At 39.6% G+C, this 14,928-nt stretch overlaps 2 pseudogenes; both read left to right on the top strand.

Annotated features, from left to right (window-relative positions):
* Nucleotides 1–303: 303 nt before the first annotated feature.
* Nucleotides 304–5,080, top strand: LOC145227881 (uncharacterized; annotated as a pseudogene).
* A 4,058-nt stretch (nt 5,081–9,138) lies between these two features.
* LOC145227787 (uncharacterized) lies at nt 9,139–12,720 on the top strand (annotated as a pseudogene).
* Nucleotides 12,721–14,928: the final 2,208 nt, after the last annotated feature.

Genomic DNA, 14,928 nt, shown 5'->3' with positions numbered 1-14,928 from the left:
TAAGTGGTAAGGAAAAAGCGTATTCTTATTCTTTTAAAACAAGGTTGGCGAAATTTCACTCATAAACTTCTAAATGTAACTGGTTTTATTATTACGTACAATTTCGTCTCACATAGATTTTTAGACAGTTAACGTTTAATTGTGTCAAATTATGCTTGCTTGGTTAAAGATTAGTACCATTTTGCGTCATAATGTGTTATATAACTTATGACCCAAAATTTCGTGCAACTGTTTAAATCATGGCAGTGTGACTTTAAAGTAGAGAATACAGGCAATAAAACTAATTGAAAAAAATCTTAAATCATGGCAGTGTGGGGATCCCCTGGAACAGCAACCTGTCGTGCTGAAGATGGCTTCTTCCGTTGTTTGCACACTGGCGTTTGCATTCCACGTTATAAAGTGCGAAGTATCGGAAGCGACTGCCGGCTGGATTCGTTGTCAGACGAAAGCGACGAGGATAGAGGTTAGTTCAACAAATTATTTTCCAACTCTTTAAAATGTCCATTTATCATAAAAACGATAACATATAGGACCAGTGCCGGATTAACCATTAGGCAAAGTAGGCACGTGCCTATACAGGCCAGTCAAAAATCCAGGCCACTTTTCTTTGTGACAATGATTTGGCAACACTGATAATTCTAATTTTTATTTGGCAACCCTGATTTTCAGGCCACTTATGAAACGTGCCTACAGGCCAGCAGATCCTTAATCCGGCACTGTATAGGACAGTTGCTTACTTCAAAATGTTAAATTTCAGAACCCTTGAATTGCACCGATGATGAATTTCGATGCCGCTCTATCCAAAAGTGTGTACCGCGTTATCTTCTCAACACCAAAGAAAGCTGCAAATTAAACGAGGGCTTGATACTTCCTTGCAGAAATCAGACAGGTTGGTTTGTTGTTACTAAACTGCGAATTTAAATCCATTTATATTAGTGGTTCTTTATGGAAAAATTCCTCACTTAACAATTTAAAACATTTTCATTCCTTCCTGATGCTGAACCTTACAAAGATCATTTAAAATTATGTGTTTTACTAACTTTACGGTTTATATCAGGGAGTCGAACCCCTGTTCAGGTTCGGTTCGGGTTCACTTGGTTTTGTTTTTTAGGGTTCGGATTCGGTTCGGGTTTTTAAAAATGTATATTTTCGGGTTTTGTTTCGGTTTGGGCAAATTATCCGGTCCGAACCGGTTTGCGGATTTCAAACCGGTTCAATTTTTTATTTGTTTTAATTTAATTCTACCCATCATCTACCTGGCCTCATCACACTCAATTTTTTTCCTGAGCACTGTTGTTTTTGACACGCCCTGTAAGTGCCATCTCGTGAATTCTTCAGTGTGCTGTTTTGAAAAAAATCACAAATATAAAACATACTGCGTTTTTTACTGGTTCGGTTCGGGTTCGGGTTCAACGCCATACAAAATATGGGGTTCAACTCCGGTTCGGGTTTTTAGAAAATCGCAGTTCGCGATTCGGGTCGGGTTTAATGAAATTAACTGCCCAAACCAGTTCGCGGGTTCGGGTTCAGTTCCGGTTCGACTCTCTGGTTTATATCCCCAGAGCTAAAGTGTATGTTTACAAATAACGTGTACTAACTTAGTTAAAGTAGATTTCTCCCTTTTATGTTTTAAAATTTCCGGTTGGGTACCACTGTCCTACAAGTAGCCAAGATACTCACATTTATGTCAACTTATCATAGAATTCACGTGTAAACGCAGCAAGTTGTGTATTCCACGTTGGATGGTGAGGAACGGCAAGCGTAATTGTGACACAATGGTAGTGAAGGACGGAAGTGACGAGACCATGACTCTCTCCTCATGTGACGCTTCGGAATTTCCCTGTTCCAACAACACTTCCTCATCGTCACAGTGCATTCCGAGGGCATGGGTTGGAGACGGTGTGAAGGATTGTGCAAATGGAAGAGACGAAATTACGAACTTGACAAGTTGTTACAATGACACAGAGTTTCGGTGTAACACAAACGGACGTTGTTTGGAGCGACATCGAGTGATGAATGATTTTCCTGATTGTCCTGATGGTTCCGATGAAAAGCAAGCTCTTAAGTGCTTTCCAGATAAAGAGTTTCGATGCCATGACAACGGTCGTTGCATTCCGCGCTCCTGGCGAGGCAACACCTTCGTGAACTGTAACGATGGAAGCGACGAAATTCCATGGAGCGCAAACGAAACGTGCTTTGATGGCGAATTTCGTTGTCACAACGGCAAGCGATGTATTCCCATTTACTTGTTGTGTGACGGCATGGATCACTGCGGTGACTGTAGCGACGAGATTGAGAGCTGTACTGAACCCAGGATGCTTCGATGTCCTAACGAGCCGGGTACGTGTGTGCTTCCCACCTATTCCTGCGATGAGTTTGCAGACTGCCCAGAAAATGCCGAGGATGTCCAACATACCACTGGTTTCAAGTGTAACAAAGTTGTGGCCGGAATTGAACGTGCCATGTACTGTGTTCTGCCCCAATATACATTAACCGATGAATATCCGATTTGCCAAGATTCATCAGACTTGTGTTTTGTCAAAGGAACTTTCAGATGTCATCGGTGTTTGTATTCGGACATGATTATTTCACCCAAACAGTTATGTGACGGTATTTTTGACTGCCCTGACCTAACAGACGAATGCCTTTGCGCCCGAAATGTTCCAGGTTCGGCTTCGTCAGTATATCTGTGTGACAATGTGTGCTATGGTGATTCTGGCAACCCTGCTTGTTTGTTGTGCAGCATGGGGCAAGTGAAATGTGGATTGGAAGACGTATGTATTTCCAAATCTCAAGTGTGCGACGGTAAAGTGGATTGTCCTATCACAAAGCTTGATGAGCTTCACTGTGGCAAATCAACCAATCAGGACAACGTGATTAACTTGAAAAATTTTCATTGCGACCCCATTCCACAAGACAAAAGGAAAGTTCTTCAAACGATCGTAACCAAAGATGTCGTAAGCACCATGGCTCCTTCACAAGCTACAAAGTACGAGGATGTTTTGGCAATAGAAGAGAAGTATACGATTTCATGATTATGGTTTCTGTTGTTGTCAGGTGTAACAACTTTGTGGAGTGTTCAAGATTCGAAGACGAGTGCAGCGAGAGAGCAAATTGTAGCATCAGACATCCAGTGTGCGACCAAATTCCTATGGGCACGGTAATGTTTTGACTTAGGGGTATTTCCATACTTCACACTTCCTGCAGTGTAGTTTGTTCTATCGAAAGTTGAAAGACTTTGATTTCATCTATTGTCATATGGTGCCTAAGTTAAAAAAGGGTTACCACATGTTGCCTGCAACTAAATTTTGGAAACTCTGCGTAACAACCTATTTCTTCTCAGGTGGTTATCCCTGGAGCCTTAGTCGGTGGAGATCCAATGAGAGTGCATGTACGAAGATGTCAACTACATTTTGGTTATGGTTTTATTATAGGTTCATCAATTTGCAATGGATATGACGAATGTCAGGAAGGTTACGACGAAGCGATTTGCCCCGGCCGCTTTCGATGCGCAGCGGGCCAAGTAGATACTGTAGTTTACGGTAAATATATGTTTTTATCATTTAGAACTAAAAAATGCTGTATTTATTTGTTGATTATTTAGTTATGTCTTTAATGCGTTTTGCATTACTACAGAAGCTGATGTACCAGACTTGCAACTAATATCGGGTCGGACTTTTCCATCCACGTTCGGGGTTTAGGTTTTTAACAAATCTACCATGACTTCACACTTTGTTTCCGCAATATTTTTAAGATAAAATAACCTAGCTAAATAGACACTTGCTAGGCTAATGCTTAACAGCCTTAAAACGACTTGTTTAAACCTACGCCTGTTGTTTTCCATTGTGTATGTCTACTTTATGATTTTCTGTACAGACGTACTCTTTGAAACTTTCATGTATTGGCAAGTCAAACAGTTTACAGGCTTCTCAAAAACGATTTAGGTTCGGGCCGGGCTTGTATAACTTCCGGCCCCGCATAAAACTCTGTAGTATACAATTTGCATAAACCAACTTTCATACTAATGTGGATTACTTCGTTCAGGTGTTCGTGATCGTGTGAGTATTCCAGTCCAGAAAACATGCGACCTGGTCTCCGATTGCATCAACTCCACAGACGAACTTAACTGTTCCGAATCCACACACTTCTACTGCCTCAACAAGTCACCTCCATTTGTACCAACAACCAAAGTTCTCGATGGCGTTTCAGACTGCAGCGATTCCTCAGACGAATGTCCTCCGAACTACTTGAAAAACGACGTACTTGCTTCCAACGAGCAAATGATCAAAATTCGAGCTCTTGAAATCCTGGTCTGGTTTATGGCAATATTAGCGTTGTTTGGCAACCTCGCAGTTATGATAAACACTGTCCTTTACTTTAAGCAAATCAAAATCGATCAATTGCGAAACAAAGTAGGATTGATCAACAACGTTATGATTTTCAACTTAGCAATAGCTGATCTTCTCATGGGTATCGTTCTCCTGGTTGTTGGAATCAAAGCGGTCGAGTTTTCAGGGAGTTACTGTCTTTTTGACAAGTTGTGGAGATCTAGTAACCTGTGCAACGCAATCGGTGCCATGACAGTGATTTCAAGTGAAACATCAGTGCTTACATTGGTTTGCATCACATCATATCGTCTCTACATCATTTATAAACCTTTCGAAACTCGTTGTATCAGGGGCAGAATTGCAATAATGTGGATCTGTATCATTTGGTTTGTCTCTTTTCTTCTCGCTTTGCTCCCATTTTCTACCGTCTTGTCTGGAAATATGTTAACCAGCGCTCAAATCACACCCAGTCCTTACTTCTATTCTGATCAAGTGAAACTTAGCGACTTCAGGCAATTCGCTATGCGAATCTCTGCTTTAGGCAACAAAACTCAGCAGAAAATTGAGTCATACAATTGGGACGACCTTAACGCCTATCTAACTTTGGAACAAAGCTCTGTGGCGCCATCTACTGTCGGTTATTTTGGTTACTACAGCAGCAGCAGCGTTTGCATTCCACGTCTGTTTCGCATCAGCAAAAACGAATCCGGCGTCAACCCGATGTCATCCATAGTAATCTCGTTCAACTTTGTGGCACTTTTTTACATTGCTTCGTCTTATGTTGCCATTTACATCAAGTCGAGTGGCAACGCGGTGACAAAATCCAACAAGGTGAAGAACAAACAGAATCTGAGCATGCAACGAAAAATCACATTGCTTATAGCAACCGACATGTGCTGCTGGTTACCAATTTGCATCATGACATTTCTTAGTATGTCAGGAGTTGTTCTGCCTCCGGATTCCTATGCAGTTTCAGCAGTAGTTCTTCTGCCCATCAACAGCTCACTCAACCCGATGATTTACACCAACTTTCCACAGATGGTCTATTCCAAAATCCGATTTCTTATCAACAAAGCCAGAAGTTGCTTCAATTTCTCGCCATTGCGCAACGCCGTGCATCGACCATCAGCCGAGCTTGAAATGTCCAAGGAAAATGTCACAAAAGTATAATTGAACACCAGTTTTCAATTTTTAAGAAAGTAAATCGCCGTCAGATGTTAGTGGTGTCCTAAAATGTTCAATTTAATGTGGATAAGTGATACTTCACCAAATAAATCCGTTTGTGAGTCCTGGCCACAACGCTTGTGCAACGGTATAGCTGCAGCTCGTTCGACGTCTATTTACTATTTGTGCCCTTTTGCTTCGTCGCGCCTTATACCGTCTTAGGTTACACAGCTTTATCCGTTTGGGAAAATGTTATAGCGCGACTGTGTTGCTACGATTTGTTTGACAAGCAAAATAAACTCAAATCAAGCACGTTCTTGAAAGAGTAGAGTGCTAAAAACGTGATTTGTGGACAAAAACACTTGCTGTTGTGTGTTTTTGTACAGACTGCAGAATGTTGCTTACAAGGATGACATGTCTTGTTTGAAACTGAACTTGTTGATTTATTTCAAGACTGTATTCAAGAATTTTGCTTTGTGACTTCTTTCATTTTCAGTGTACGTTTTGGCTGGACGCAACGATATGTTTATTATTTCTGTAACTCTTCCAATGTTAATGTGTTTACTCGTTTTGACAAAAGAAAAATTGAGATGATTTTGTTGGCCCGGGAATACCTTTTCTGACGTTTTTATGACAGCTATAATTTTTGTTTTCAATGCTTTGAAATGTGATATAATTAAACAACACAAAATGCTGCAAAAATATCCTATTGTGACGCATGACAACGCATTGTTATGTGTAATAATAGGTTCTTGCGTCAATAAGTCGTTTGGGGATTTTTTGCGCCAGAGTAGAAACATAATGTTTTCAACGGCTGCTACTTGGTACATAACTATAAAAAAGGAAAATAAAATTATCTATTGATTAAAAACGGTGAATAGTCACCATAATGTTTGCGCCAGAAAAAAGATTTACCTGCAAAAATTTCAGACCTTGGCCCGCCGAGTAAGTTACGGACTTTTCTTGGCCCGCAACAAAATAAAGTTGGACAACACTGTCTTAACTCATACACCGACAGTATCAAGATATTAATCTAAAACAGTTGCTCACAATCAAAATACGTAACATGTTAGAAGTACAGATTAAAACTACAGGATGTTTTAATCTGTACTTTAAAATCAACTTTAGTATTCATGTTTTTTATAGTTGCACGTAATACACTGTAATGCTAGAACATACATATTTCTCAGCTAAATTAGTTCAATCACAAACTGCGACTACTAAAACGACTGCTCACAGCAGAGAAAGAAATAGTAAAACGTGGCCTGCACAACATTGCACTACTCTATCAGACGCATTGTTACGTTTGAGTTTTCTCCACCAATCATGGCAGAGACTTTGTTACGTCACAATAAGTAATGCAAATCACTAGCCTAAACTAGAAATTGGAAAAGAAAGCAAACGCAAGCAACTAAAATTTCGTTAGAACAGACCGCAAAAAAATCTAAAATTAAGAAAGTTTAGTCATTATTTCTAACAGGTTTACATATGGCCGATTAAAACTAAATTAGAATGTGTTGTTTGTTATTAAAATGATGTTAATTGGTCGGTCGTTAGAATGCGTGTTTGAACAAGACAGTAAGGACGATAAATTGGTTGAAATACGTTAGCCTCGCTCGGTTGCCTGTGTTGCAATCGTCTAAAATGGACAAAATTAAAAAAAAACAGTTGTAAGGTTACCTTTGTAATTATAATTTTTTTATCCTTTTCGATTCATCCCACTTTTGTAACAAACAGGCAATTTAAACAAGGTGCGTGCAGGCAAAGCTCTTGGGTTAAGGCTGGGTAAATGAAGGGGAATTAGATCTTTAAAAATTTCCGCCCTGTCTGTGTATTTATTTCTTGCTTTCTGATTTAATTGGTTACACGCACAATATCGCTTCATATACCAGTGGGGATTAGAACCGCAGTCCGCAGTGTCACCAAATCAAATCCTCAAAAAGCGCAACTTAGCTTGTCCAACGTATCAAAAATTTAATGTTAATTAACTTTTACAGTGACTTATGAAGGTTAAAGTAACAATGGATTTAAAAATTCGCCTAAAAAGAGAGACCCACGACTCGTTGTCAAACAGTAGCCCAATTGGACAACGTAACCGCCACCATGGAAACACTGGTGGAACTACTAACAATGAGATTTGGCTTAGGCTCGGTCTGAGAACTTCTGGTAGGTGGCGCAAAAGAGCATAGGCGTTTATGGTGCTGTTGCAGCAATTTTGGTTTATGGTAAGAATAATTGCTGACAAAATCTCAGTGTTAGTAGTTCTACCGGAAATACTACTGATGCGACTGATAACCATGTTGTAACAAAATGGTATATTGTACTTAATTTCAAACGAGTCACAATGTTCAGCTAAACAGCTCAGCTTATGGTCTCACAACGTTATTTCAATGGGGAGTTTATTTCATCTTCAACTTATCGCTGCGTCCAGCCAAAACGACACTGAAGATTGAAGAAGTCCAAAGTGGCAGAAACATTCATACAATAACACTTTTCAGTAAAAATAATAAAGCATAAATAGGTTAATATATTTTTGGATTTTCGATTTTTAGGAGTCAAAAATTTGAAGAAAAATCTGGTTTCGGGTAACTTTTTGCCCTTCGGAATTTTCCGGTTTCAAACTGGTTTTAGCCGATTCCTGCCTCTTTTCGAAGCTTAACAAGACACGTTCACCAAAATGCTCATTTCAATGAGTGATGAAACGAAGATTATGATAGTAGGAAACACGTAACCCAATAAATCACTTCCTCAAGCCTGCTTTGCATATACGTAGGTCCTAAATATAGACAATAGTGTACGAAAAACAATATTAACGAAAAACAATCACTTTCAGTTTTGTGTAGCAGAAAATAATAGGACAATCGGCTCCGCTAATTGACTCATAATAGTGTTTCACTTCCTTTTATAGCTGAGATTAGGATAAAAATAGGCCTCTGCTTCGCAAATCTATCAGACTTGAAGTATTTTAGTTGAAAAACCTGAAATAGTCGGGGAAAAGTTTTGCGTTTAAAAAACAACAACTTGATACCAATAAGGCAGATTTAATAAAAAAATCGACTAAGTTATATTTTGTAAAAGATTACATTCATACCTGAAATTGCAGGAAGCTTAATTAAAGCACCATTTTCAGTGACACGTTTGTAGGACAAACTAAAGTGCGTGTTAAAAGATACTGAATGTTCAAAAATAGTATTCGGAAAAAAATAATCTATTACTTTGCTTTTTGCCCAACGAACGCCACAAAAAAGGAATTTTAATAATTTTTTGTGTAAACTTGCTTTTTGTTAAAACATATCCTTGCCAAAACAAAAGAATGGTACCATTAGTGCTCTTTGTTGTTCTTTCTTGGATCTCAATACCTCAAGGTAAGTGGTAAGGAAAAAGCGTATACTTATTCTTTTGAAGCAAGGTTGGCGAAATTTCACTCATAAACTATTAAATGTAACTGGTTTTATTATTACGTATAATTTCGTCTCACATAGATTTTTTGACAGTTAACGTTTAATTGTGTCAAATTATGCTTGCTTGGTCAAAGACTTTACGTCATGATGTGTTATATAAACTTATGACCCCAAATTTCGTGCAACTGTTAACTTTAAAGTAGAGAAATGCAGGCAATAAAATTACCCGAAAAAAATCTTAAAACATGGCAGCGTGGGGATCCCCTGGAACAGCAACCTGTCGTGCTGAAGATGGTTTCTTCCGTTGTTTGCACACTGGCGTTTGCATTCCTCGTTATAAAGTTCGCAATTTTGGAAGCGACTGCTGGTTGGGTTCGGTGTCAGAAGAAAGCGACGAGGATAGAGGTCAGTTCAAGAAACTATTTTTTCTAATGTTTTAAAGTTTAAACTGACCATTCATTACAACAACTATAACACATATGGCAGTTGCTTACTTTAAAAAAGTTAAATTTCAGAGCCTTTGAATTGCACCGATGATGAATTTCGATGCCGTTATATTCAAAAGTGTGTACCACGTTATCTTCTCAACACAAAAGAAAGTTGCAAGTTAAACGAGGGCTTGATACTTCCATGCCGAAATCAGACAGGTTGGTTGGTTGGTTTGTTACTGAACTACAACTTCAAATCCATTTATATTAGTGGTTCTTTGTGGAAAATTTCTCAATGAATATAATTACAAATAAAGTGTACAAGTTAAAGTAAATTTCTCCCATTTATGTTTTAAAATTTCCGGTTGGGTACCACTGTCCTACATGTAGCCAAGATACTGTCACAGTTATTTCAACTTATCATAGAATTCACGTGCAAACGAAGCAAGTTGTGTATTCCACGTTGGATGGTGAAGAACGGCAAGCGCGATTGCGACACAATGGTAGTGAAAGACGAAAGTGACGAGACCATCACTCTCACCTCATGTGACGCTTCGGAATTTCCCTGTTCCAACAACACTTCCTCATCGTCACAGTGCATTCCGAGGGAATGGGTTGGAGACGGTGTGAAGGATTGTGCAAATGGAAGAGATGAAATTACGAATTTGACCAGTTGTCACAATGACACAGAGTTTCGTTGCAACACAAACGGACGTTGTTTGGAGCGACATCGAGTGATAAATGATTTTCCCGATTGTCCTGATGGTTCCGATGAAAAGAAAGCTCTTAAATGCTTTCCAGATAAAGAGTTTCGATGCCATGACAACGGTCGTTGCATTCCGCGCTCGTGGCGAGGCAACACCTTCGTAAACTGCAAGGATGGAAGCGACGAAATTCCATGGAGCGCAAACGAAACGTGCTTAGATGGCGAAATTCGATGTCACAACGGAAAACGATGTATTCCCATTTACTTGTTGTGTGACGGCATGGATCACTGCGGTGACTGTAGCGATGAGATTGAGAGCTGTACTGAACCCAGGATGCTTCGATGTCCTAACAAGCCCGATACGTGTGTGCTTCCCACCTATTCCTGCGATGAGTATGCAGACTGCCCAGAAAATGCCGAGGATGTCCAATATACCACTGGTTTCAAGTGTGACAAAGTTGTGGCCGGACTTGAACGTACTGTTTACTGCGTTCTGCCCCAATGGACATTAACTGATGAATATCCGATTTGCCAAGATTCATCGGACTTGTGTTTTGTCGACGGAACTTTCAGATGCCATCGGTGTTTGTATTCGGACATGATTATTTCACCCAATCAGTTATGTGACGGTATTTTCGACTGCCCTGACCTAACAGACGAATGCCTTTGCGCCCGAAATGTTCCAGGTTCAGCTTCGTCAGTATATCTGTGTGACAATGTGTGCTATGGAGATCCTGGCAACCCTGCTTGCTCGTTGTGCAACATGGGGCAAGTGAAATGTGGATTGGAAGACGTATGCATTTCCAAATCACAAGTGTGCGATGGTAAAGTAGATTGTCCTATCACAAAGCTGGATGAGCTTCACTGCGGAAAATCAACCAATCAGGACAACGTAATTAACTTGAAAAATTTCATTTGCGACCCCTTTTCAGAGGAAATAATAAAAGTTATTCAAACGATCTTAACCAAAGATGTCGTAAGCACCATGGCTCCTTCACAAGCCACAAAGTACGAGGCTGTTTGGCAACAGAAGAGAAGTATGCGTATTTCATGATGATTGTTTTGTTGTCAGGTGCAACAATGTCGTAGAGTGTTCAAGATTCGAAGACGAGTGCAGCGAGAGAGCAAATTGTAGCATCAGACATCCAGTGTGCGACCAAATTCCTATGGACACGGTAACGTTTTGATTTAGGGATATTTCCATTCTTCAAACTTCCTGTAGTTTATTCTATCGAAAGTGGAAAGACTCGAAAGTGATTTTCTCTATATTGTCATATGGTGCCTCAGTTAAAAAAGGGTTACCACATGTTGTCTGCAACCTAATTTTGGAAACTCTGCGTAACAACCTATTTCTTCTCAGGTGGTTATCCCTGGATCCTTAGTCGGTGGAGATCTAATCAAAGTGCCTACACGAAAATGTCAGCTACATTTTGGCTATAGTTTTATTATAGGTTCATCAATTTGCAATGGATTTGATGAATGTCAGAAAGGTTACGACGAAGCGATTTGCCCCGGTCGCTTTCGATGCCCAGCAGGCCAAGTCGAAACTTTGGTTTACGGTAAATATATTTTTTTACCATTCAGACCTAAAAAGGTTGTATTTATTTGTTGATAATTTAGTTATGTTTTTAACAAATCGGGCCTGACTTCACACTTTGTTTCCGCAATATTTTTAAAATAAAACAACCTAGCTAAATAGACATTTGCTAGACTAATGCCTAACAGACCTAAAACGACGTGTTTAAGCCTTGGCCTGTTATTTTCCATTGTGTATGTCTACTTTATGATTTTCTGTTCAGACGTACCTTTTGTAAGCTTTCATGTATTGGCAAGTCAAACAGTTAACAGGCTTCTCAAAAACGATTTAGGTTCGGGCCGGGCTTGTATAACTTCCGGTCGCGCATAAAACTCTGTAGTATACAATTTGCATCAACCAACTTTCATACTAATGTGGATTACTTCGTTCAGGTGTTCGTGATCGTGTAAGCATTCCAGTCCAGAAAACATGCGACCTGGTCTCCGATTGCATCAACTCCACAGACGAACTTAACTGTTCCGAATCCACACACTTCTACTGCCTTAACAAGTCGCCTCCATTTGTACCAACAACCAAAGTTCTCGATGGCGTTTCAGACTGCAGCGATTCCTCAGACGAATGTCCTCCGAACTACTTCAAAAACGACGTACTTGCCTCCAACGAGCAAATGATCAAAATTCGAGCTCTCGAAATCCTGGTCTGGTTTATGGCAATATTAGCGTTGTTTGGCAACCTCGCAGTTATGATAAACACTATCCTTTACTTTAGGCAAATCGAGATCGATCAATTGCAAAACAAAGTAGGCTTGATCAACAACGCTATGATTTTGAACTTAGCAATAGCTGATTTTCTCATGGGTATCGTTCTTCTGGTTGTTGGAATCAAGGCGGTCGAGTTTTCAGGGAGTTACTGTCTTTTTGACAAGTTGTGGAGATCTAGTAACCTGTGCAACGCAATCGGTGCCATGACAGTGATTTCAAGTGAGACATCAGTGCTTACATTGGTTTGCATCACATCATATCGTCTCTACATCATTTATAAACCTTTCAAAATTCGTTGTATCAGGGGCAGAATTGCAATAATGTGGATCTGTATGATCTGGTTTGTCTCCTTTCTTCTTGCTTTGCTCCCATTTTCTACCGCCTTGTCTGGAAAAATGTTAACCAGCGCTCAAATCACACCCAGTCCTTATTTCTATTCTGATCAAGTGAAACTTAGCGACTTCAGGCAATTCGCTTTGCGAATCGCTGCCTTGGGCAACAAAACTCAGCAAAATATTGAGTCATACAATTGGGACGAACTTAACGCTTATCTAACCTCGGAACAAAGCTCCGTGGCGCCATCTACTGTCGCTTATTTTGGTTACTACAGCAGCAGCAGCGTTTGCATTCCACGTCTGTTTCGCATTAGCAAAAACGAATCAGGCGTCAATCCAATGTCTTCCATTGTAATCTCGTTCAACTTTGTCGCACTTCTTTACATTGCCTCGTCTTATGTTGCCATTTACATCAAGACGAGTGGCAACGTGGTGACGAAATCCAACAAGGCGAAGAACAAACAGAATCTGAGCATGCAACGAAAAATCACATTGCTCATAGCAACCGACATGTGCTGCTGGTTACCAATTTGCATCATGACATTTCTTAGTATGTCAGGAGTTGTTCTGCCTCCGGATTCCTATGCAGTTTCGGCAGTGGTTCTCCTGCCCATCAACAGCTCACTCAACCCGATGATTTACAACAACTTTCCACAGATGGTCTATTACAAAATTCGATTCCTTATCAACAAAGCCAGAAGTTGCTTCAATTTCTCGCCATTGCGCAAGGCCGTGCATCGATCATCAATCGAGCTTGAAATGCCCAAGACTAATGTCACTAAAGTGTAACTTTCAAATTTTTAACGTAAATTGGTCACAACACAAAGAAAGGCACGCTACTCTTTGTGCTTAAATTTGGATAATTGTTGTCTATTAATTATGTACGTGACCTAACTTTTGTCTGACGTTGCTGTAAATAAAACCCTTGCGCTGTCAGATGTCAGTGATGCCCTAAAATGTATAACTTTATGTGGACAAGTGAAACTTTCACCAAGTAAAGCTGTATACGAGCCCCCCCCCTCCCCCCCCCCCCCCCCCCCCCCACACACACACACACACACACACTTGACGCTTGTGCAACGGTATAGCTAAAGCGTGTTCGGCATCTTTTTACCATCTATGCCTCTTTGCTTTGCCGTTTAAAGTTACGCAGCTTTATCCGCTTGGGTAAATGCTATAGCGCGACTGTGCTGTCACGATTTGTTTAACGAGGAAACGAAACTCGAATCAAGCACGTCATTGAAGGAGAATGCTAAAACATGATTTTGCGGACGCTCTTGCTGTTGCATGTTTTTGCACAGACGGCATGATGTTGCTTACAAGGATGACATGTCTTCTTTGAAATTGAACTTGTTGACTTATTTCAAGACTGTATTCAAGAATTATGCTTTATTATTTTTAGTGAAAAATGTTGTTGTATGAATGTTTTTAGCCACTTTAGACTTCTTTCATTTTCCGTGTCGTTTTGGCTGGACACAACGATATGTTCATAATTTCCGTAACGATATGTTTATTATTTCTGTTACTCTTCCGATGTTAATGTGTTTCTCGTTTTAACAAAAGAAAAAAATTGTGATGATTTTTGTTGGCCCGGGAATACTTTTTCTGACGTTTATATGGCAACTATAATTTTTGTTTTCAATGTTTTAAAGTGTGATTTAATTAAACAACACAAAATGCTGCAAAAATATCCTATTGTGACGCATGACAACGCATTGTAAATAAAATTATCTATTGATTAAAAACGGTAAATAGTCACCATAATGTTTGTGCCAGAAAAAAGTTTTACTTGCAAAAATTTCAGACCTTGGCTCGCAACAAATTGAAGTTGGACAACACTGTCTTAACTCATACACCGACAGTATCATGACATTAATCTAAAACAGTTGCACACAATCAAAATACCTGTCAACTTGTTAAAGGTACAGATTAAAACTACAGGAATTTTTAACCTGTACTTAAATCATGTTTTTATAGTTGCACATAATACACTGTAATGCTAGAACATACATATTTCTAAACTAAATTAGTTCAATCACAAACTGCGACTACCAAAATGACTGCTCACAGCAAAGAAAGAAACTGTAAAACGTGGTCTGCACAACATTGCACTACTCTATCAGACGCATTGTTACGTTTGAGTTTTCTCCACCAATCATGGCAGGCGCTTTGTTACGTCACAGTAAGTAATGGCAAATCACCAAGCTAAACCAGAAACAGGAAAAAAAGCAAACGCAAGCAACGTCTCGTTGTAACAATAAATGAATG

This window comes from Phallusia mammillata, chromosome 1 (genome assembly GCF_965637545.1).
Source record: "Phallusia mammillata chromosome 1, kaPhaMamm4.hap1.1, whole genome shotgun sequence".
Classification (NCBI taxonomy): Eukaryota; Metazoa; Chordata; class Ascidiacea; order Phlebobranchia; family Ascidiidae; genus Phallusia; species Phallusia mammillata.
The sequence above is the reverse complement of the archived record's forward strand: the minus strand, read 5'-3'. Positions and strand labels throughout refer to the sequence as shown.